The sequence below is a fragment of the Cupressus sempervirens genome, chromosome 9 (assembly GCF_028749045.1).
Source record: "Cupressus sempervirens isolate cs-2001-9-10 chromosome 9, ASM2874904v1, whole genome shotgun sequence".
Lineage (NCBI taxonomy): Eukaryota > Viridiplantae > Streptophyta > Pinopsida > Cupressales > Cupressaceae > Cupressus > Cupressus sempervirens.
In genome coordinates, this window is record NC_143126.1 from 424,163,557 (window position 1) to 424,188,644 (window position 25,088).

The window sequence follows — 25,088 nt, forward strand, 5'->3', positions numbered from 1 at the left end:
TTTTTGCTAGTTCAACTTGTGATAGTTCTATTTCATTTTCAATTTTATTGTTTACTTTCCCTTGGAATTTCTTTTCAGACCATTCCATTAATTTTGCATTGGTCTCTTGGTCCTCACTTTGTACTTGTTCCACTATATTGGCTAGTTTCTCCTTTATGGGCTTTGTTTCATCAGGATCCTGTAAATTGAAAGCATCTAGAAATATATCCTTAATTTCTACTATTGCTTGCCTCTGTTTGTACTCATAACTAAGTATACCTCTTGCTTCTTCTTCCTTTGAAGTGCCTCTTGCACTTTAGTCATTTGGGCAATGGTCATGGTGTCATAATCATACCTGGGAATGACTATCTCTTCATCAAGAGTAGGGTCTCCATAGTGAAGTACCCTTGCAACCTTGGTAGAACTTGAGCTTGGTATAGATATCTACAATGGTACAATTGAGCTCAGCTTCTGTGAAGTTTTAGTGGAAGTCCCTACTCTAGGCAAGTTGGCCAATGTTTGAATTTCCTACTACTCCTTCTCCTTAGGTCTCTCCCCTTCCTTGTCATATTATTTTCTACCTTGATCAATGACATTTATCTTAGGCAATGCACCTTGTGTTTGTGCCATAGATACAGAGGTATCCTTCTATCTAGTTTGCTCTTTTATTGTCTCCTCTGCAGGTGTACTTATTGAAGTGTCAACCTTAGCAATTGTGTCTTTGACTTCGTGCTCTTTAGGTTGAGTACAAGTAGCTCTAGGAAGTTGTGAAGGTGGATCTTGTGGATTCACCTTATCCTTGGTAATTTTAGCTACTGCCTTTTGTAATTCATCTGCACTCACCAAAATAGGGCTAGTGCACAACTATGATTGCAATGTTGTTTGATGAAGAATCTTCTTGAGATCCTCTGCAATGAGTGAATTGATGTTTTGACAAGAGGTGTCAGGAACATCCTTTATTTTTATATATTTTGCAGGTGTAGTTGCAATATGTGGAGGACTAGGTGGTGGCAATTGGGTGTCTTGGACACTCTGTTCTTGTTGTTGCTCCTTAGTTGTTGCCTGTTCACCTTCTTGTGCATCTTTCTCCACATCTTCCTCTATTTCACTTTCATCAATATCTTCTTCTTCATTTCTCCTTTCAAAAGGGTCCTCTTCTCCCTCCTTTCTTGTAGTCTATCCATAGATGACCTTCCATATTTGTGTTGACTTTTTGGCAACATCTTCAATTTGGTTCTGCAAGATACTGAAGGCTCAGTATTTAGGTACAAATTTTCTTGCATATTTCTTTCTTGCCTTACTAATTTGACCTTTTGAAAGGTCTGGCATTACACAAGCCAAAGTTGACTCTCTTATTTCCTTTTCCACTTTGAGGCAATAATGCCACTTATTCTCAACTAATGTGCTTAGCTCCTTGGGTATTGAGTCATCAAGTTCAAGTGGAGTAGTCTTGAAATTTTTCATCATGGTGTAGATGGACTCCTCAACTATTTTTTTTTGTTCTATAGACAACTTATTGAACTTTATGGTCTTACGACTAGATAAATCTGCATTATCTCTAATATCATTACAAATGCTTTCTAATCTAGATCAAGTAGAATGTCTTACCATTTTAAATTGTTCTTCATTAGATTATTTTTCTTCTTCCTATGACCCTTGTGGTGCAACAAACTTTCTTTTCTTTTTCTCTATAGACCCACCTTGCTCTATTGCCTTCTTCTTTTCTTGTTCCTTTGCTGCTTTGGTTGTTCCCCTTGTAGTTAGTTTAGCTAGACTAGGTTTTGTCACAATTTTCTATGCCTTAGGCTGTGTAACTGGTTGCTTCTTTGCTTTCCTTTTCTTGGGCTCAGCCTTGGGTGCATCCTTCTCTGTACTTTCCTCTTCTTTAGCATCTTCACCCATGCCTTGGGTTAATGTAGGTGGTCCTTGCTCTTGCTCTTCTTCATCTCCTTCTACTTCCTCATCCTCTTCACCCCCTTCTGTTGTGTCTTCACCAAATTTTTCCTTTAGCTTTTTAACCAATTTATCCTTTTTCTTGAGTTTGGAGGTAGTCTTTAATTCCATATTCACCTTTGACCTTACCACATCATAAGTGCCAAAGTGTGGGGCACTCTTGTCTTTCTCTTCTGCCAATAATGCAGTTATTTTTGTAGATGCTTCATCTATGTTGATCTCATAACCAAAAGGCCTCAACCATCTCACTCTTGGTATGATGGCTTGTACATAGGTATAGTCAATATCTACAACAAAACACACATCATTTACATGTTTCTCCACTAAAGAAATTGGAATCCTAAGTCTTTGGTTCATTGATTTCATAAAATCTTCAAAATAACTTGTCATCAGTGTGTCAAAGTTGTCTCCCATTTGTTCTATATATTCATTAATTTGGGCTATGATAGTTCTATCATTTCTCCATGCAACTTTTCCAAAAGAAGGAAATTCATTCTGAACGTAGAAGAATATACAAACCAAAATTGCACCAACTTTGCATTGGGCACCCTTTGTCCTTCTTATAGCTACTAAGTTTTCATTAATTTGTTGTAGTTGTAGTTCTGCAAGATCATAAGTATGATCCTTTTTCACCAATTTGTAGCCTACATCTACTGCAATACATGGCACACTGTTGAGTCTACTGGATTGATAAAATTTATGGGCAATAACTCTAACAGGAAATTCAACAAGAGGATCTCGAATGGTGTGAATTGCCATTCCTCTTTTATTCCACTAGGCACCTGTGTTATTCTCAATAACCTCTTTGGACTCACTTCTGAAGGTCTTGTACCAATCTAGGGTAGGATATCCAGTTACCCTATGAATGATTCTTTTTGTGATCTTTATGGGGACATCTTCTAACCACATACTACCATCATGAATTTTTCTTAACACAAGTCTAATCTATTTTGTCTTAAATACGGTTGGAAAACCCAAAGCTTGTGTTAAACCCTTCCTCTCTACAATTTTGTATTCATCCTTCAAAACTCCATCAACACACAACTTCTCATAGGCTTCTCTTATTTCCATATCTCCTATGGCTCCTATCTTACAGTTATAGCATCTCCTTACGTCCTGAACCATTACAACTTTTAGGGGTATGCAAGAAAGGGCTCCAGTGGGGTCATTCTTATATGAAACCTCAAGAATGGGATGAAAATTAGGTTGTTTAACCTCATTTGATACTAGCTAGACCTCAAATGACTCTTTGTCATGGGTATTCTTAGAACTCAAAGCCATTTGTGCAAACTAGTGTTTCCAAAAAAAAAATGAAATTGCGTAGCTCGACACAAATGAAAATACCTTAAGATCAATGAAAAATGCATTGTAAGAGGTTGGAATTTTCTTAGAACACTGAATTCTCTACTATAAATTCACTCTACTCTATTTCTCTTCTTTGCTTCTTGTTCACAATGAAGAAAAATGATTAAACTCACGATAATATACCCTATTTCCATCGTATTAAATGCTCAACTGCCCATTCAGCTTCTAAAGGATTTTTAACATTACTCGGCTTGCACTACATTTCCACTTCACTTGACTTCCATTGGAGGTATTCAACTCAACATCAGTCATCAACTTGGTCACTATTAGGAACTCGACATGCATTGGGACTTTACTCGACATCTAAGGACGACTCAATAGTATTTGCAAAAACTTCAAATTTTGACTTGGCATCTTTTCTTATGCTGATTTCTTCTTTGCAATACTTCTTTGTCTTGGGACTGATGTATGATATAACTTTGTATATCAGTCCCACGCATCTATTCATCTTTAGTTTGATGAAGTGTGATCACTTGACCCATTGGGTGAAGTGATCCAGGCTACACTTGATGTGTTGCACTCATCTTTCTTCTTCCAAGTTTTATTCATTTTCCCTCTTTTTTTTTTGACATCAATATTTTCATTTCCTTTGTTGGCCTCAGTGTTTGGTGCTTTGGCCTTTGTTGGAAAATTCTTGCTGACGGTTTAGGTTTCAAGAAACTGAAGCAAGTAGTTTGGTTCAACCATCTTTTATAGTTCCCCTTCAAATGTTTTCTTATGTATTTCTAGGGTATATGTCCATATTCTTGATAATAGTGATAGCTATACCTGGTGTTGTAATCCCAATGGTAGTGATTTTCTTTTCTTTTTGTATTTTTTGGTTGATTTGATGTCCACATAGGCTTTGATCTACATTCAAAGGATCTATGTCCATACTTCTTGCAATTATGGCAATGTCCATCAAATCTTTGTGTCCTTGTGACTTTGGTCCTACAATCTTGTGTCATATGTCCTTACATGTTGCACTTGTGATAGTAACCGTTGCTTTTGGGTGTGTTTGGCTGATTGATTCTTCTACTCTTGTACACATTAGCAATATGTCCCTTTTTATTATAGTAATGACAAGTGGGTTTAGAATCCTTACCTTTGTCACTTCTTTGCTCAACACTCTTTGATGATTCCCCAACTTCAGTGTTGTTGTATCCAAGTCCTGATGGCTGATCTTGGGAATTTTAGCAATTGTTCAAAGTACTTGATGGCTTCACTTGACTTGTTGAGATTCTCTGCTATATCTTTTTCTCTATTCAATTCATTCTATAGTTGTTCATTTTGCATCCTCAAAGTAGAGATCTCAATATCTTTCATATTGAGTTCATGATGAAGGTTCATCATTTGGGTTAGTGTATCCATCTGCATGTTTGAGATCATTGTTAATTCAATACATTTTTCTTCAAGTCTATTTACAAGATTCTTTTTTTCATCTTCCATCATGACTCTATCCTCAACCACTCTTTTCTTTTGTTTAGTGATTTCACATAACATTATGGCCTATGATTCATGTTCCATCTTGAGAGATCTTATTTCTTTTGCTTGAACTTTGTTTTTCTCCATCAGTTTTGCTATTGCTACATCAAACTCTTTAGTGTCTCCATTGGCAAAAACTTGTGTGGTATCAATCTCCTTGTATTTTATATCATTTCTAGCTATGGCTATCTCCTTTCTTCTTTTCAAGGATTTTCTTAATTCCTCTCTTTCTTCCTCTACCTTGTGTAGAGTGAGATGCACATCTATCACCTAGTTCTCAATGATCTTTCCAAGTTTGAAAAATTCCATCTTTAGATCTTTTACTCCAAGTTGTTAGGCTTCTTTTTGAGAGAACTTTGATCTGATACCAATTGTTGGAATATTCAAATGGGAAGAATGCTTTTGAGAGGGGGGTGAATCAGAAGTATTGCACTTTAACCATTAAAACTTTTAACTAAAAGTAAACTACATGCATGTAAACATATTAAAAAACCATGAAAAACAAACATGCATCACCACATAACACTTGATATTTTGGTGACCCAAAAACCCTCCAGGAATAAGAACATAAAACTAGGGTGGGGATGATACCCACAAAATCACTATAGCAATAATGTTTGGTGACTTCTGATGGTCTTCCCTATTAAAGGCTTTACACTGTGTCAATAGTGACCTGGTTAAAGGATTTACAAACACTTTATATGAAGTGTTAACTTATTAAAGGAATTAATCACCTTTTCAAAGGATCTACAACCTAGCTATTAAGCTAACCTATCAACATAGGATTTCCTTTCTAATACAATTGTTAGAGAGTATTAGGTATAATAAACCTAATAGCTTACAATCCTTGATTGCTGAATTCAAGCACTTGATCTGCTTTCTCTGATCTTGATTCACTGAAATCTAATATCTATTCATATTCCTTGCTTTGTTCTAATCAACTGAATATCTAATTGTTGCTCTTTTCCTCTAAGTCTTTTTACTCTTTACTCTGAACTCCACTATAGTTTCCCATACACTCCTCCATCCATCTCAAATACAATGAGATTTCGTCTCCCTTATAAAGACATTCAAAGACTTAGGGTTAGATATGGATCTATGATCCAAATTGAATTTTTGTTTCTCGCTCATTCCTTGCACTTTTGTTATTGGTTGCATGTAGTTTGCATAGGAGAAATAAAAGATTTGATCTTATCCCTTCAATCCTTTGAGATTCATCTTATGTTGGCCATAAAAATGGTTTACATATGAGTTTGTGCCTTTTCAAACTCATATATGCATTCTGTGTTAGTCGGCACTTACTAATTTCTAATGCTTGGCATATATAACAAAACTATCTCACTCAGCTCCTCTTGCATTCTTGTTTTACTCAGCATCATCTGTGACTCAACACTTAAATATCACTCGGCTCCTGTATCATGCTCAGCACCTAAAGCCACTTGGCACTTTCTCTTCACTCAACACCTGAAGATCACTTGGCACTTGTTGGATTTTCTAACTTATCACATGTTGTGGCTCGTCATGCATAGTGTGCTCAACTTCAATGTAAAAAGTGGTTAAGTGTGTTGGCACTCAAATGTCAAAACCATTCCGAGGCTAACATGCTGTAATGGTTGTAACTGGCACATGGCTTAGACGATATTCTATGAAGATCCCTAACTTATGGTTATTCAAGGATTGGAAAATAGAGAGGAAAATTCTTCATTATTCAAACCTTGTTGTCCCATCAAATATCCACTTGATAAAATATGGTGGAAAACCACATAATAAGACTCTTTGGAAAGTTCACGAGTTAGACCACAAGGTAATACTTGAGACATTAAAATGTAGAGTAGATCTAATTGGTTTATTAGATTTGAGAGAGAGAGAGAGAGAGAGAGAGAGAGAGAGAGAGAGAGAGAGAGAGAGAGAGAGAGAGAGAGATAAGGAGTGGTGTAGGGTCACCTTGAATCATTGATGCAAGTGGTAGGGTACTAATAATGAAGGTTGGGAGAGTACAACCCACAAGGACACCTAAACAAAGTTTGAATTCCCAAAAAAGGCCCAAAATCGCTCACTTGCACCTTGAAAACAATAAAGGCTTAACATATGAAACCTAATCTAGACATGGAACCATGAAATAGACAAGGCATGTTGTTTTCATATCAGCAGGGTGCTGAATTTGAAGGCCTCAAATTGAGAAAAAGTCATAGTTCCTTCATTAACCTCTTGAATTCCTAGTAGTCCAAGAAGCATGGTTATGTTCTAAAACTTATTAAATGTTCAATGGAAGCAAAAACTAGCCACCAAGAAACCTCCTACTTCTAATATACTATTAGATTCCAAAGTGCTGACATTTCATACACAAAAATGATGCATTAACCCATGGGGACAACAATTAAGGCTAAAGGGCTGACTAGGCCACTATTGCAAAGGAATTACTATTTAGGCATGTGCTAGAACCACCAAACCAATTGGAAATGTTTTGAATAGCCCAAATCCAAATTTTGAGGCTTTAGAAATGAGTTTTAATGTCTCAAGTGTTGACTGTAGAAAAATAATGAGTTAGTGCATATATTGTACATGTACCTAGGGCATCATCTTTCTCCCTTGTACCTACATTTCTACAACTAAAACCACAAAAATCTCAAAGAGCATTAAGAGTAAAAGGACTCCACCAAAGGCCATAAAATTCCTATGGTAGAATCTCAAGTTATAAAATGATTTCCACTTAAACCCTTGAAACCCTTAAATTTCGGGTTGTCAACACTAAAATAGGAATAACTTGAGTTCTACAATATTTCAAGACCTCATAATAGTTGCATTAAAAATATAACTCAAATATCCATCTAACTATACTAAGCTTTCACATCTATTCATCCACATAGGTCTATACCATGCAAAAGAAAAACCCAAAATGTAGCAAAACATGTTATATTTTATTAATTTCAAAAAAAATCTTACATTATACCTTTGACCCACTTGAAAAAGCTATATGAAGGTCTTCCCCAACTGTTCCAATCAAAATTGAAAGGTTGTGACCATTGGGGGAATGATTACAAACAATTTTTCTTAGTTATGCAAAAAGTTGCAAAGTTGCACAGCAAGTTTTACAAGTTTTATTGCATTTTTGAATTTTTGTGCCTAAAAGGCATTTTAACTATGTAAATGAGTCGTAATTGACTCACTAAAAATATTAGGCCCTAGATGACAAGCATATGCATTCAAAATACTAAAATTGTACCCTTGTGACCTCATTGAGCAACGGACTTATAAAACACCCAATATTGTTAATGGACCACACAAAAGGGTTAATGGAAAATCTAGGAGTCTAAAATCATGACCTTATTGAGAACATGGAAAGAAAATAGGAAAGAGGTCATAAATGATCCAACCAACTTGATTACATGATTTCATAAGAGGGGTGCTCCTGAACCAATCATAGGGCCCTCACCTTTTCATTTTTTTTGTGTTATGCTCCAATTGAACCTTGTAAGTAGAATAAGCATCATTGGACCTAGGTGTAGTATTTAGGGTATTTGATGCCATTTAATGTCCTTAGAAGAGTCACTATTTTGGCCTAAAAATAAAGGCATGCATTGCCATAGGGCAATGAGTAAACTAAGAGATGAGTCATTAGCTTAGGGAAGGGTCCCTAGCATGGAATTGTTAAGTGATAGCCTAAATAACAAGTTAGAAGTTTTACAACTTCAACAAGCAAGAAAAATCCAAAAGTTGCTATATTGCAATTTTAAAATTTTTGCAAAATGCTGATTTTGCAAGAAATTCTAGATTTTCCTTTTAAAACTTGAAGGAGGCTGATGAAAACCATAAGGATGAAGGGGAAAGACCTAGGAGGAGATATAAAGACTCTCCAAACCTTAAAATGGGAGAAGTTAATATCATTGTGTATGGTCAATGTGTTTTAAGGCATTTCTAAGTTTATGAGTTCCAAAGCATTTCTAACATTGTTTTTGTAAACTGTACTACTTTCCATGGTAGATTGGGTTGTTTAGAACAATTTTGTTTTAGGAAGTTTGGTTTAAGGTCTAAGGTGTGTTTGTATTCCATTCCATGGTCATTGTGCTCTTTTTATTCATGTTTGGGGGTATGTTCCTAGTGCAGAGCACCAAGGCACTTGGTTTATATTTTAGTTTTCACTTTATTTTTTACCTACTTAGGCTAGAATAAACAACCCTTTTATGAGAAGTCCATGGTTGTCAAAGAGAGACACCATTTTGAATGCTTAAGGCACTTTACACAATTTATAAGCAAAAGTTACTCATTAGGCATATTTGGGATTTTAATTTTTTTTCATCAAGAAATCCTAGGATTAGTTACTTTTAGTTGGTTTTAGGTATGTTAGAACCTTTTCTAAGTCTTAGAAGTGGAATCAAGTGAAAAATGTAAAAATTGCACTTTCTGTGCAAAGTTGCATTGTTGAAAGTTGCAAAAGTTACTCGAATTTGAAACTTAGTGGGAAAAGGGTTATAACTATTAAAATATTGGTTGTAACCATCCAAATAGACATAAGATATATATATATATATATACCTCATTTTTGAGGTCTAGAGGGCATTAATGTACAGATTGGAAGAAGTTGCAAAGAAAGAAATTCAGTTTTGGAGTCATTTTTACTATTGTTTGCATGCTGAAAAAAATGTATGGAATTTAAAAATAGATGTGATGGATTTTTGAGATATATATTTGAATCAGATTTCTTTTGATTCTAGTCTCATCATTCTATGTATTTTCTAACTCAAGTTATTGCATTTTTAGTGAAACTAGGTTTTTAAGACAACATTTTGGTGCACATAGCAAAAATGCACCTCTAACTACAATTTCCTTGGTCAAAATTTTGTGGCATAAGTTAGAGGTTAAATCCTTCATTTTGGTTGACCTAGGTCAAGTACAATGAAGGATTTACCCTCTTATAGTGTGTTGATTTGTGAATGGCAAAAGTTTGGGAATTGGTGAAGGGTTGAGCATTTGGAAATAAGTTACTTTAGTGTTGCAAAATGATGCAAGTGGTAGGGTAATAATAAGGTTGGTTGGGAGAGTACAACCCACAAGAGCACCTTAACAAGGTTTGAAATCCGAAACAAGGCCCAAGACCCCACACTTGCACCTTAATCACTAGAATGATTTAATACATGAAACCTACACTAGACATGGAATCATGAAACCAAACACCAGTGATGTTGTTCTTACATCATCATTGGTATATTGACTACATTTGGAGATCCCAAAACAAAGAGAAGGGATAGTTCCCTCATTAACCCCTAGGATTCCTAATAGCCTAAGAAATGATGTTTTGGTTTGCTACTTGTATATTTTCAATGGAAGAAAGATGCTAGGCAACAAGGTTAGTTTTTATTTTTCAGGTATTATCAGATCTCAAAGTGTGGGGATCCTATAATCAAGAAGACTCTCATAACCCATGGGATAACAACTATACAAAAATGGTTAATTAGGAAACATTTGAAAATGGAGGTATGGCTTAGACACATGCCAAAAACATGAGACCAATTAGGTTAGTTGACGAATGTCTCAAATATTTTGTTTAGAAATTTAAAATTTAAAGCATGAAGTTTCTAGGTCTTAAAATGCTGATACAACAGTAATGTTTATTGTTGTATACAAGGTATATGCATCTAGGGCATCATATTTTCCTTTGTCCCTACATATGAAAACTTGAAACCAAAAGAATCTTAAAGTGAATTAGAAGTACAAGGATTCCACCAAAGGCCATAGTTTTCCTATGGTGGAATTTCGAGTTATAACCCAATTTTCTTCAAAACACTACAAACACTCAAAATCTAGGTTGTTTGCACAAAAATAGGAATAACATGAGTTTTAAAAAGTCTTATAACCTCAAACTAGTTTCATTAGAAAGGTTATTCAAGCATCTATCCAACCATACTAGGCACAAAACCGTAGGCATCCATACCATCCAAAGAACTCACTAAAAATATAGAAAATATGGTTGTTTTTATTGATTTCAATGCCAAAACATTACATTGTACCTTCCACCCCCCTGAAAGGGCTATATGAAGGTGGTGTAGGGCACCAAGGAAAATAGGTTTAATAGGTCCCTCCACAAAAATATCAATATTGTCATGCAAAAATGTAATGTTTATGACAACATTTTATGAAAAATAATCAAAAAGTGGGTGCACATTGGCCTAACCATTTGAATAATGGTTATAACCATTGGAGGAAAGAAATATGTGTTATAAAAGGATGTTCATGAAGAAAACGTCATAGTGGTATAGACCGGTGAAGTGTTATATTAATAAAACTCTGATTTTCTGCCATTTTCTCTATTTTCCCGAGTTGTACATATTTGGATGGACTAGGAAAGGTGATCAATTGACATGGTTGGATAACCTAATGAACTAGTCTTCATTTTTTTTTTGATTTGAAGGTTTAATCTTTTCATTTGCTCAAGTTATTGCATTTTTCATAAAAGTTCCTTGTTTGGGCCTGAATTCAAGGGTTTTGGCAATCATGTGCCTCTAACTTGCAATCCCATAGTTGGAATTTGATGCTACATGGGGGTATGTAGTCAGTGAAGTGTACTTTGATATGGAAAAGTTTTAGACTTGGAGGAGTTGGGTTGCTATTTTTACAAGCAGGCCCTAGGCTGAACATCTCCATGTGTTCAACCTAGAAGTAAAGAAGAAGTGGCATTTAGACTTCCAAACTGATTGAGTGAAACCAAGTGAAAGGTGAAATGGAGTTTTAGGAAGGAGAGGAAGAGGTCCATTGGGTTGAGTTGATTCTATGAACCCATTTTCAAGCACATGCTTTGGAAACCCAACCCAAATAGGCCTATTAGGTCTGCAGAACAAAGTGGAGTTTGGACATGCTAGAATAGAGTCAACGCTTGATCCTTTGGAATCTTCAATAATGAGGTGAAGGGTATTTGAAAAGGTGGTAAGTTGTCCTTGTCCTTTGGAAAGTTTGGAAGTTTTCTAAGGAAAATTGAAATTTGACCTACTAGGATTTCTAGGCTTGATTTTGGGAAATTGACCCCTTGGGGGTGTTAGGACCTAAAAGTGCATGAATCCTAGTGGTATAAGCCTAGTGATGCTGATCCTAATCTAAGTTTGAAGTTTTGAAACCTAGTTGCATATTTTTCCTTATTTGGCTCCTAGTGTCCCTAAAGCCTAGATTGGATCCAAGTTTACCAAGAGCCCTAGAAAGGGGGAAAGACCTTAGGAAAGTGAAGTCCACTTGGAGAGAGATAGGTCAGAAATTCAAAAAGGTTGGTAAACCAAATTGGAATCTTGTAATGGGTTGGGTGCTATTAGACACCTAGGAAGTAATTAGTAGGAAAAGGCTGTGATCTCTTCATCAAAAAGTCTTCCCAATTGATCGAACTAGATTTTAAAGGTTGTGACCATTGGGGGAATGATTAAAAACAATTTTCCATAGTTTCTTGACTTCATTTCCACAACCTTGCTTCCTACTGGTTGCTTTGTAAACTAGTCATCTACTTGACTACAACATGTTTGGGAACTAACAATCTTCATTAAACTAAAGTCTCCATTTAAAGGTGGAAATGAGCTTTTTGTTGTTATGTTAAGATCATTAATATATTTCGATTGAAACTTTGAGGGATCATGCCCAGCTTGAATATCTTGGCTTCCCAAGTCCTATAAATGCAAGGCCATTAATGAATAGGCATTTCTAATGGAAACATTTATGGTGTTGGAATGAAGTGTATGACCAAATTCTTTGCCTACTAGTGAGCCAATTTGAGGCTTCACTTCACATTGCTCCATGGAAAATTCTATAGTACTTGTTACTTCTCTATCTAAATTTTTTGTATCTATGTACATGTCTCTTCATCCTAGGTGATTGGCATACCTTAGATGGCACTAAGATAACCATTTTCTTCTAAACTATCCTTTTCTTTAAGATTAATCTCTTTATTAAATAGGTTCTCTATATCTTCCTTTGTATATTTAATAGATGTAGCTGGTATCCAATTGCTTATTCATTATCTTTCAATATTCATGATAAACTAAGGTATTTGGTTACCTAATAGGTCCTAGGAATATTAAATAGGGTCCTATAATAGTCCTAGATGAACCCATTTGACCAAAATATGTAAAGAGCAAAAAATTCCTCAGAAGTTGCAATGTTATTGAAAAAAATTGCTCGAGCAACTTTTGCAATTTTTGAAAAAATGTTGCAAATGGAAGTTTGGGAAGTTATAACTATCCATGCTTGAGTATAGGAGCATGGGAAACATTTTTTTGAAGGTTACAAGGTTTTCAATTAGATTTGCATTTTAAAGCAACTTTTACAACTTTTGCAATTTTGCACAAAAATTGCAACTAATGCAAAGTTCAATACATTTCACTTCTAGGACTTGGAAAAGGTTCCAAAATATTAAAAAATAACTAAAAACACCTAATAATAGGTTATCTTGACCAAAAACTCAAAAAGACCCAATTTGGCCTAATTAGCAACTTTTTCTCATATCTTGCACAAAGAGGCCTAGGCATACATATCTTGCTCATATCTTCCACACCATTCATTGTGAGATCAAAGAGTCTAATTTTTTAGCTCTAGGTGGCTAGGTAAGCCCTAGCCCCAATCTCATCCTATCTCATTGAGTTCTTTAACATTCTCGAGCATGCCAAATAGAAACATCTCTAAGAGTCACTAAATGCCATAGGGCAGCGATCTTTGACGGGGCATATCTTAGAGCTCATGTAAGGTATGGAAGCAATTTTAGGTGCTATAGGAACATGTTGTAGTGACCTAAAATAAATTCTCTTTCTTGTTGGAAATCTTACTCCATTCTAATTTTTTGAAGCCATCTTGAGTGATTATAAAACTCGTAGTGTTGGCCATTACAAAGTTGCCAACTTCTAAATCTCACTCACCATTCATCGTGGGATTGAACTGTCTATTTTGTTAGTTTCAAGTGGTTGGGTAAAAACTCGCCCCAACTTCATCCTATCTTGGTCAATGCTTGAATGTTCTCAGGCATGACAAATTGAAACATCCCTAAGAGTCACTAAATGCCATAGGACATCAATCTTTAATAGGGCATATCTTATAGCTCGTGGGAGGTATGGATGCAATTCAAGGTGCTATAGGAACATGTTGCCAAGACCTACAATAAATTCTCTCACTTTTTGTAGATCTTACATCATTTTGATTTTGCAATGCCATCTTAGCTAATGTTGAAACTTGTAGTGTTGGCCAATACAAAGTTGCCAGCTGCCAAATCTCCCTCACTATTTGTCATGGGATCAAACTATCTATTCCATTAGCTTTGGGTGGCTAGGTAAACCCTAGCCCCAAGCTTGTCCCATCTTGTTGAGCACTTGAACATTATCAAGCATGTCAAATCAAAATGTCCTCAAGTCACTAAATGCCACAAAGCAGTGATCTTTGACAGGGCATACCTCACAGCTTGTGTGAGGTATGGATGAAATTCTAGGTGCTATAGGACCATGTTGTAGAGGCCTAAAATAAAATATTTCACTTTTTGGAGATCTTACTCCATTTTGATTTTGTGATGCCATCTTGAGTGATACTAGAATTTGTAGTGTTGGCCAGTACAAAGTTGCCAATTACCAAATCTCCCTCTCCATTAATCATGGAATCAAATTGTCTATTTTTTTAACTCCATGTGGCTAGGTAAACCCAAGCCCCAAGATTTTTCCATCTCATTGAGCACTCAAACATTCTTACGCATGCTGAATCAAAATGTCCCTAAGAGTCACTAAATGCCATAGGGAAGCAATCTTTGATAGGGTATATCTTAGAGCTTGTGCAAGCTATGGATGTGATTCTAGGTGCTATAGGAAAATGTTGTAGATACCTACAATAACCTCTCTCAATTTTTGGAGATCTTACTCTATTTTGATTTTATGATGCCATTTTGAATGATGTTGAAACTCATAGTATTGGCCAATACAAAGTTTCCAACTACCAAATGTCCCTCACCATTCACCATGGTATAAAACTATCTATACTATTAACTCCAAGTGGTTGGGTAAATCTTAGCCCCAAGATTTTCTCATCCCCTTGAGTGCTCAAACATTCTTGGGCACACTGAACCAAAATGTCCCTAAGAGTCACTAAATGCCATAGGGAAGTGATCTTCAATGGGGGATATCTTAGAGCTCACATGAGGTATGGATATGATTCTAGGTGCTATAGGACCCTATTGCAAAGGCCTACAATAACCTCTCTCACTTTTTGGAGATCTTACTCCATTTTGATTTTGCAATACCATCTCGGGTGATGCTAAAAATTGTAGTGTTGGCCAATACAAAGTTGCCAACTGCCAAATCTCCCTCATCATTCATTGTGGGATTGAACTATATATTCCATTAGCTCTAAGTGGCTAGGTAGCTCCAAGCTATAGGACTATACTCTAGAGACCTACAATAACCTCTCTCACTTTTTGGATATCTTAATTTGTTTGGATTTTGTGATGCCATCTAGGGTGATGCTAAAACTCATAGTATTGGCTAGTACAAAGTTTCTAACTGCCAAATCTCCCTCATGATTCATTGTTGGACTAAACTATATATTTTGTTAGCTCTGGGTGGTCAGAAAAATCATAACCCTAAGCTTTTCCCATCCAATTGAGTGCTCAAGTTTTCTCGAGAACAACAAACCAAAAGGTCCCTGAGTCACTAAATGCCATAGGGCAGCAATATTTGATGGGGCATATCTCAGAGCTCATGAGAGGTATGGATGTGATTCTAGGTACTATTGGACTTTTTTGTAGATACCTATAATAACATCTCTCACTTTTTTGAGATATTACGCATTTTGATTTTGCAATGCCATCTTGGGTGATGCTAAAACTTGTAGTGTTGGCTAGTACAATGTTGTCAATTGTTAGATCTCCCTCACCATTTTTCATGGAATCAAACTATCTATTTTGTTAGCTTTGGGTGGCTAGGTAAACCATATCTCCAAGCTTTTCCCATCCTATTGAGTGCTCAAACATTCTCAAGAATGGTGAACCAAAATGTCCCTAAGAGTTAGTAAATGCCATAAGTCAATGATTTTTGATGGGTCATATCTCAAAGTTCATGTGAGGTATGAATGTGATTCTAGGTGCTATACGACCATGTTGTAGAGACCTGCAATAACCTCTCTTACTTTTTGGACATCCTACACTATTTTGATTTTGTGATGCAATCTCAAGTGATGCTCAAACTCATAGTGTTGGCCAGTACAAAGTTGCCAACTACTAAATCTTCCTCACCATTCATCATGGGATCAAACTATCTATTTTTTTAACTTTAGGTAGCTATGAAAACCCTAGCCCCAAGCTCATCCTTACCCGTTAAGTGCTCAAAAGTCATCGGGCAAGTTGAACCGAAACATCCCTAAGAGTTACTAAATGACATAGGGCAGAAATCTTTGATGGGGACTATCTCAAAGGTCATGTGAGGTATGGATGTGATTCTAGGTGTTATAGGACCATGATGTAGAGGCTTAAAATAACCTCTCTTTCTTTTTAGAGATCTTACTCTATTTTTATTTTGCGACGCCATCTCGAGTGATGCTAAAACTCATAGTGTTGGCCAGTACAAAGTTGCCAACTGGAAAATCTCCCTCACCGTTTGTCATGGGATAAAACTATCTATTTTATTAGCTCTAGCTGCCAAGTAAACCCTAGCCTCAAGCTCACCCCATCTTGTTGAGTGCTTGAACATTCTCGTGCATGCTGAACCAAAATGTCCCTACGAGTCACTAAATGCCATTGGGAAACAATCTTTGATGGGGCATATGTCTGAGCTTGTGTGAGGTATGGATGTGACTCTAGTTGTTATAAGATCATGTTGTAGAGTCCTACAACCACCTATCTTACTTTTTGGAGATCTCACTCCATTTTGATTTTGCAATGCCATCTTAGGGGGTGCTAAAACTTGTAGTGTTGGCCAGTACAAAGTTGCCAACTACCAAGTCTCTATCACCATTCATCATGCGATCAAACTATTAGCTCTAAGTGGTTGCGTAAACCCTACCTCCAAGCTCATGTCATCTTGTTGAATGCTCAAACATTCTCGAGCATGCTGAACCAAAATGTCCCTAAGGGTCACTAAATGCCATAGGGTAGTAGTATTTGATAGGGCATATCTCAAAGCTCATGTGAGGTATGGATGTAATTCTAGGTGCTATAGGACCATGTTGCAAAAACCTATAATAATCTCTCTCAATTTTTGGAGATCTGACTCTATTTTGATTTTAAGATGTCATCTCGGATGATGTTTAAACTCATAGTGTTAACCAATACAAAGTTGCCAACTGCCAAATCTCCCTCACCATTCATCATGTGATTGAACTATCTATTGCATTAGCTTTAGGTGGCTATGTAAACCCTAGCTCGAAGCTTGTCCTATCCTATTAAGCACTTGAACATTCTCATGCATGCCAAACTAAAATGTCCCTAAAAGTCACCAAATGTCATAGGGCAGCAATCATTGATGGGGCATATCTCAGAGCTCATGCAAGGTATTGATGCAATTTTAGGTGCTATAGGACAATGTTATAGAGACCTACAACAAACTCTCTTACTTTTTGGAGATCTTAATCTATTTTGATTTTGTGATTGCATCTTAGGTGATGCCAAAACTTGTATGTTAGCTAGTACAAAGTTGCCAATTGTCAAATCTCTCTCACCTTTCGTTGTGGGATCAAACTATCTATTTTGTTAGCTCCACATGGCTAGGTAAACACTAGCCCCAAGCTTGTCCTATCCTATTGAGTGCTTCAACATTCTTGAGCACACTAAACTAAATTGTCCCTAAGAGTCATTCGATGCCATAGGGCAATGATCTTTGATGGGGCATATCTCAGAGCTTGTGTGAGGTATTGATGTGATTATAGGTGCTATAGGACTATGTTGTGGGGACCTACAATAACATCTCTCCTTTTTGGAGATTCTACTCTACTTTGATTCTACAAAGTCATCTTGGGTGATATTGAAACTTGTAGTATTAGCCAGTACAAAATTGCCAACTACCAAATCTCTCTCACCTTTCATCATGGGATCAAACTATTTATTTTGTTAGCTCCAAGTGGCTAGGTAAAAACTAGCCCCAATCTTTTCATGTCCTATTGAGTGCTTGAACATTCTTAGGCATGCCAAACCAAATTTTCCCTAAGAGTCACTAAATGCCATAGGGCAATGATCTTTGACTATGGTAACTCGATATGTCATCTCATCCAATGATGGAGACTCATGATAGAAGGTAAAGGGGTGATCATACAAATAATTTTTAATATGTTATTTTTTTATGGTAATAAGGTAATCCTTGTTTGTAAGGGCAAGGAACCTAAGGTCACCTATAAACCCAAATTGCCTTACTCCTAATGATTTTCCTTTTCTTATTGTTTTTGTTAATAAGTTAATAAGTGTTTTGAGAGTCATTTGTACACCTTATATAGCTACATGTTATCACTAAATGGAGATAGTGGAAGATGTTAATGATCTTCTTGTTTTTCTTAATATTTATTTCATGGGTTTGAAACATAACTGCTTCCCTTTGTGAAAAGTTGTCCAAAAATCAGCAAATTACATGTTGTTGCAAAGAAAATACAGTCACAAGATGTTGGAAGATTGTTTTCACTCATAGGATGTTGAAGAATCTCTTGGAAGGATGGAATAGATGATATCATAAATTTTTTGAGATAGTTATCAGGTGTTCCTTGAAGTGGATAAGATGTTAGTTTAAAGCAAGAAGATGATTATGATCCATTTCTCAAATTTTCTCATTCTTCTGTTATTGCTTCTCAAGTCTTGAATAGGGAAAGTGATCAAGTAATTTTTTGATGTTGGATAGAAGTTTGTTCAATATTGTAACCAAGTTGGAAAGTGTCTTTGAAGACACTTATGAAGGTGGGAAAGGCAATTTTCCTTAAAAGTTTTCTTGCTAGGAATCCACTAGCTTTTGGTGTGAGCCCTTTACATCATTTTGGATGCAATTTACATTAAAATGAAATACATGAAATGTAAACAATAAAACAAGATATATATTATGATAACCAATAATTTCATACATGAATAAACATATAATGTACAAGGTTGCATGGGGACATGGGTACTTGGGGTACTTAGGGTACAAGTATAGATATGGGTAGAATTATTATTTTTATAATAGGGGATGGGGGTACTTGGGTATGTCAAACTTTATTTTTAATTATACTTTTATAATTATATAAAACCCAAATTTATGAGTCATGACTAATTTTTCAACTCAAGAACAATGATAAAGTTTGCAAATGTAATGTATTGTTTTTAGTTTCAGATTTGTTATGTGTTTGTAATAATAATTTATGATAAATGTTTAGATGCATAACATAGAAGGCAGACTTTAAAAATGAACAAGAAGATTATAAATCATATGACAATGACATATTGCAAATGATAATTTTTTGGCTTTAATAGTGATAAAGTCTAGTGTTGATCAATATTGTATCAAAGTTTCAAACTGATTAGGTATTGAATTAAGCTTGATAAATAAATAAGAAGGAAGGAAAACTTTAAACATGAATAGGATCATAAATCATATGATGATGACATATTGGAAATGATAAACTTATTCTTGAATAGTGATAAAGTTTATTGTTAATCAATATTCTATCAAAGTTTTGAACTAATTAGGTATTGAATTAAGCTTGATAAACAAGGAGTTGATACACAAACAAAAAACTAAAAGAAATAAATTAAAAAATTTAGAAATCTCAATCGAGGTCCTTAAACTATGGTGCTCTACACCAAGTACCTGGTACTTGGGATATGTGTACTTGATACTTGGGTATGTGGGTACAAGTACCATGGGTGTTGGTACAAGTACCCATGCAACCTTGGTAATATATTATGATAACCAATAATGTTTTACATGAACGAACATATATATATATATATATATATATATATATATATATATATATATATATATATATATATATATATATATATATATATATATATATATAGATATATATATATATATATAGATATATATATATATATATATATATATTATGATAACCAATAATGTCATACATGAATGAACATATAATATATTATGATAACCAATAATTTCATACATGAACAAACATATCATATATTAACCAATAATATCATAATTCTAATAACATCATACATCGAATATATCTCATAAATCAAATATAAAATGTCATATATACATCAAATGTATATCAAATATGTCCACTGACATAAAATCCAATATATATGTCCACTAATGCCTATACATGTGTGTCTATCAACTATATCTTCTCCTTCCCATGAGAGGAAGGATAAAAATCCCTAGAGGTCTTTGATCATCAAGTGGAAGGAGGTGATGGGGATGATGGGGTTTCCACACATGGTCACTCATCCTCTTGTTTAGGCTCTTCTCTAACTCGAGCTGATACAAACAAAGCAGATATGAATCAATAACTATTATACATTAAAATCAAATATATGTAAACACAAAATTAATTATTTTCTTATTGCCATCAAATGGTCACTTTGTAGGTCCACCTCAAAGGCTTGTAGATGATCGCTCGTAACAAGGCCCTACAACAATTCAATCAATATAATCACTTATAAATAACATTAGAAATTTTGATACTAACTATTATAAAAAACAACTAAAACTAAAAAAATTCTTTCATACCTTAATCAATGGCTCTAAAGTAGCCATCATTGTAGTAGCTCCATGATCAATGGACTATCGAAGATGAGGAGAAGTTTCAGATGTCTAGAGCTACATGTCATATAATACAAGTTACATGTAATAGGAAACATGAAATATAATCAAATTAATTAAATTAACATGAAACAAATGTACCTCTATGAAGCTTGTATTATGCCTGGGCTTGGAGTCCATAATGATTGTCAATGATCTAGTAGAGAACTGATGCACATGCATAAATTTTTATTGTCAATCCTTCATATGATTACTTACTAAATATATGTATTAATTTAAATGATTAAATTGATACATACCCTTGGACTCATCGATGGGATGAAAAATGGGGTTAGGGGATCTCTACTAGGGCTGCCAACACTCTAACCCTAAATTTTGAACAATGTCAATACATGCTAATTAATTAGTCATTCACTAGACATACGAAATGTGATCAAATTAGTTTATTATAATTGTAATTTACCTATGTGTCAATGCCAAATGTCTCATTTAGGAACTGATCAGTGACTAGACCATCATCCATACTATCTCCAACATGACTACCAAATGTGCATAAAGATCCACATGATGTGCACATGTGACCACTATGCATAGAAGGCTCCTCCTAAATTAATGGACTCATACAATGAATGAGGGTCTTTATCAAAAAATTAATAGTCCCTAGAATGCTGGCCTCTACATGTTCCTTCAAAACTAAAGGAATAATAACATGCTCATCCTATGGCTTGACAATAGGTTCCCTAACTATATTAGGGTCACAACATGCCCTCGACCTCTCAAATGATGACCCCCCACCTCTATGCTGAGACTCTAATATATCAAAATAATTGGGGATCTCCCTAAGGACAAATTCATAATACAATTTCTTTAAGAAATACATTGGAACCTTGTGATTATTTCAGGGAGGAGCATCAAAGACCATCCACAATCTATCCCAAAATTTATTTATAATACCATCATGTATGCACCAATGGATAGGGAACCTTTTAGTTGTCTTTCTAACTCGTAGTGTTGGCCAGTACAAAGTTTCCAACTGCCAAATCTCCCTCACCATTCATCGTGGGATCAAACTATTCATTTTGTTAACTTTGGGTAGCCAAGTAAACCCTAGCCCCAAGCTCATCCCAACATGCTGAGTGCTCAAAAATTCTTGGCCAAGTTGAACCAAAACATTCGTAAGAGTCACTAAATGCCATAGGGCAGCGATCTTTGAAGGGGCATATCTCAAATCTCATGTGAGGTGTGGATGTGATTCTAGGTGTTATAGGACAATGTTACAAAGACCTACAATAAAATCTCTTTCTTTTTGGAGATTTTACTCCATTTTGATTTTGCAACACCATCTCGGGTGATGCTAAAACTCATAGTGTTGGCCAATACAAAGTTGCAAACTACTAAATCTCCCTCACCATTCATCATGGGATTGAATTGTCAATTCTGTTAGCTCTAGGTGGCCAAGTAAACCCTAGCCCCAATCTTATCCCATCTCATTGAGTGCTCAAACATTCTCGAGAAAGCCAAACTAAAATGTCCCTAAGAGTCACTAAATGCCATAATGTAGTGATCTTTGATGGGGCATAACTTAGAGCTCATGCAAGGGATGAATTTTATTTTGGGTGCTATAGGACCATGTTGTAGAGACCTACAACAAACTCTCTCAATTTTTGGAGATCTTACTCCAATTTGATTTTGGGATGCCATCTCAGGTGATGGTAAAACTTGTAGTGTTGGCCAGAACAAAGTTTCCAACTACCAAATATCCCTCATCATTCATCATGCGATTAAACTATCTATTCTATTATCTCCAAGTAGCTAGGTAGACCCTAGACCCAAGCTTGTCCCATCCCGTTGAGCACTTGAACATTCTTCGGCATGCCAAACCGAAATGTCCCTAAGAGTCACTAAATGTCATAAGATAGTGATCTTTGATAGGATATATTTCAAAGCTCATACTAGATACAAATGTGATTCTAGATGCTATAGGACCCTATTGCATAGTCTTACAATAACCTCTTTCACTTTTTAGAGATCTTACTCTTTGATTTTTTGATGCAATTTTGTGTGATGCTAAAACTTGTAGTGTTGGCCAGTATGAACTTGGTAGCTGCCAAATATCCTACACTATTCATTGTAGACACCTAAATTTGATTACACTGCTTTGGTAATCTAATTTAGCCATCTCTAAAGGCATCATTAATTAAAATCTTATTTAATTAATCCTTTGCCATCCCTAGTTGATTAATTTAATTAATCATCTATAGTCCTAATTGATAAATCAAATAATCTATTATTTATCAATTAAATCCTTTTCTCCTATCTAATTCCAAAAATCCCCATTTATTAAATAAATCTATTTGATAAATGAAATCCTCAAATTCAAAAACCCCTAACCTATCTCTAATCCTCCATTTAGCCTAATCCACCCCATCCACCCATACTAACCAAGCTTAGCCACTAACTCACCCACCCTCATTAATGTCATCCACTTGCACATCTCTAACATCCCTAATCTAATCCTAAACCCAAGCCTAATCCACCCCCTAATATTGTCACATTCCTTAAACAAGTTTAATACTTTCCTAATCCAAACCAAAGTCTCCCCTCAAAAAACCCAACCACTAAGTCATGAGTGCTCTTACAAAACATAAAAGACTCTTACAAGACCACTCATGACTCTTACACCCATCTTCCACACTCTTCCCTCTTCCACACTCATTCCTCTTACATCCCTCTTACATACTCAACCCCACTCATCATGCCTTTAACCAACCCTTTACCCTACCCTCTCACACTCATCCTCCTTGTGACAAGTGTCACCTTCCCATTGGTGCTAAACAAGCACAATCCATGTGCTCCCCTTTGAGTGCATCTTAGCCCTCCTTAAGCTTTCATCCATCCTTGCATCTAAGCCCTCCATCTCTCTACCCCTTAGCCTATAAATTGAATCCCATCCCAAGCCATTTCATCAACAATCTTTGAGCTAAAGTTACCATGCTATTTTGAGAACCAAAGCCATCAATCTTACCCTTATAATGCCAAATTGAGACCTCACAAAGCTACCAATTTGCCATTACCCATCTCCATTGAAGCAAGTTTTTGAGCATCTTGAGCATACATCCACAACAAAAGGACACATCTACAAAATCAAGAAAGCATGGAGTGTTTTCTCTTGTGAGGTTTGCACTTCTTGTTTGCTTTCTTTGTCTAAGCATATATGTGAATTCAGTTTTTGGTTTGTGAATGTTTACTTTATTTGTTAATGTTCTTTGCATACTAAATCTTGTTCTACATTCATCATGTAATAAAACTATCTAATCCATTATCTCTAGGTGGCTAGGTAAACCCTAGCCCCAAGCTCATCCTTTCTCATTGAGTACTCAAATATTCTAAGGCACACCAAATTGAAATGTCCCTAAGAGTCCCTAAATGCCATAGGGTAGTGATCTTTGATAGGAAATATCTTAGAGTTTGTGTGATGTATGGATACAATTCTAGTTGCTATAAGATCGTGTTGCAAAACTCTACATTAACCTCTCTCACTTTTTTGAGATATTACTCTATTTTGATTTTGTGATGCCTTCTTCGGTGATGCTAAAACTTGTAGTGTTGGCTAGTACAAAGTTTCCAACTACTAAATCTCCCTCACTATTCATTATGGCATCAAACTGACTATTCCATTAGCTCCAAGTGGTTATGTAAACCCTAGCCCCAAGCTTGTCCTATCCCATTGAGCACTTACATGTTCTCAAGCATGCCAAACTGAAATGTCCCTAAGAATAATGAAATGCCATAGGGTAGTGATCTTTGACAGGGCATATCTTAGAGCTCATGTGAGGTATGGATGCAATTCTAGGTGCTGTAAGACCATGTTGTGGAGATCTAAACTAACCTCTCATGCTTTTTGTAGATCTTACTTTGTTTTGATTTTGTATCACCATCTCGAGTGATGTTGAAATATGTAGTGTTGGCTAGTACAAAGTTTCCAACTGCCAAATCTCACTCACTATTTGATGTGGCATCAAACTATCTATTATGTTACCTTTGGGTGGCAAGGTAAGACCTAGCCCCAAGCTTGTCCTATTCCATTAAGCACTCAAACATTCTTAGGCATGTCAAACCGAAATGTCCCTAAGAGTAACTAAATGCCATAGGGTAGCAATCTTTGACAAGGCATATCTGAGAGCTCATGTGAGGAATGCATGTGATTCTAGGTGGTATAGGACCTTGTTTTAGAGACCTACTATAAAATCTCTCACCTTTTGGTTATCTTACTCTATTTTGATTTTGTGATGCCATCTTAAGTATTGTTGAAACTTGTAGTGGGTGCTAGTACAAAGTTGCTAACTACCAAATCTCCCTCACCATTCGTCATGGGATCAAACTATCTATTATGTTAGCTCTAGGTAGTTGGGTAAATTGTAACCCAAAGCTCATCCCATCATGTTGAGTTCTTAAACATTCTCAAGCAAGTCAAACTAAAACATCCATAAGAGTCACTAAATGCCATAATACTATGATCTTTGATGGGGCTTATCTTAGAACTTGTGTGAGGTATGGATGTGATTTATAGTGCTATAGGATGATGTTGTAGAGATCTATAATAACCTCTCTCTCTTTTTAGAGATCTTAATCTAT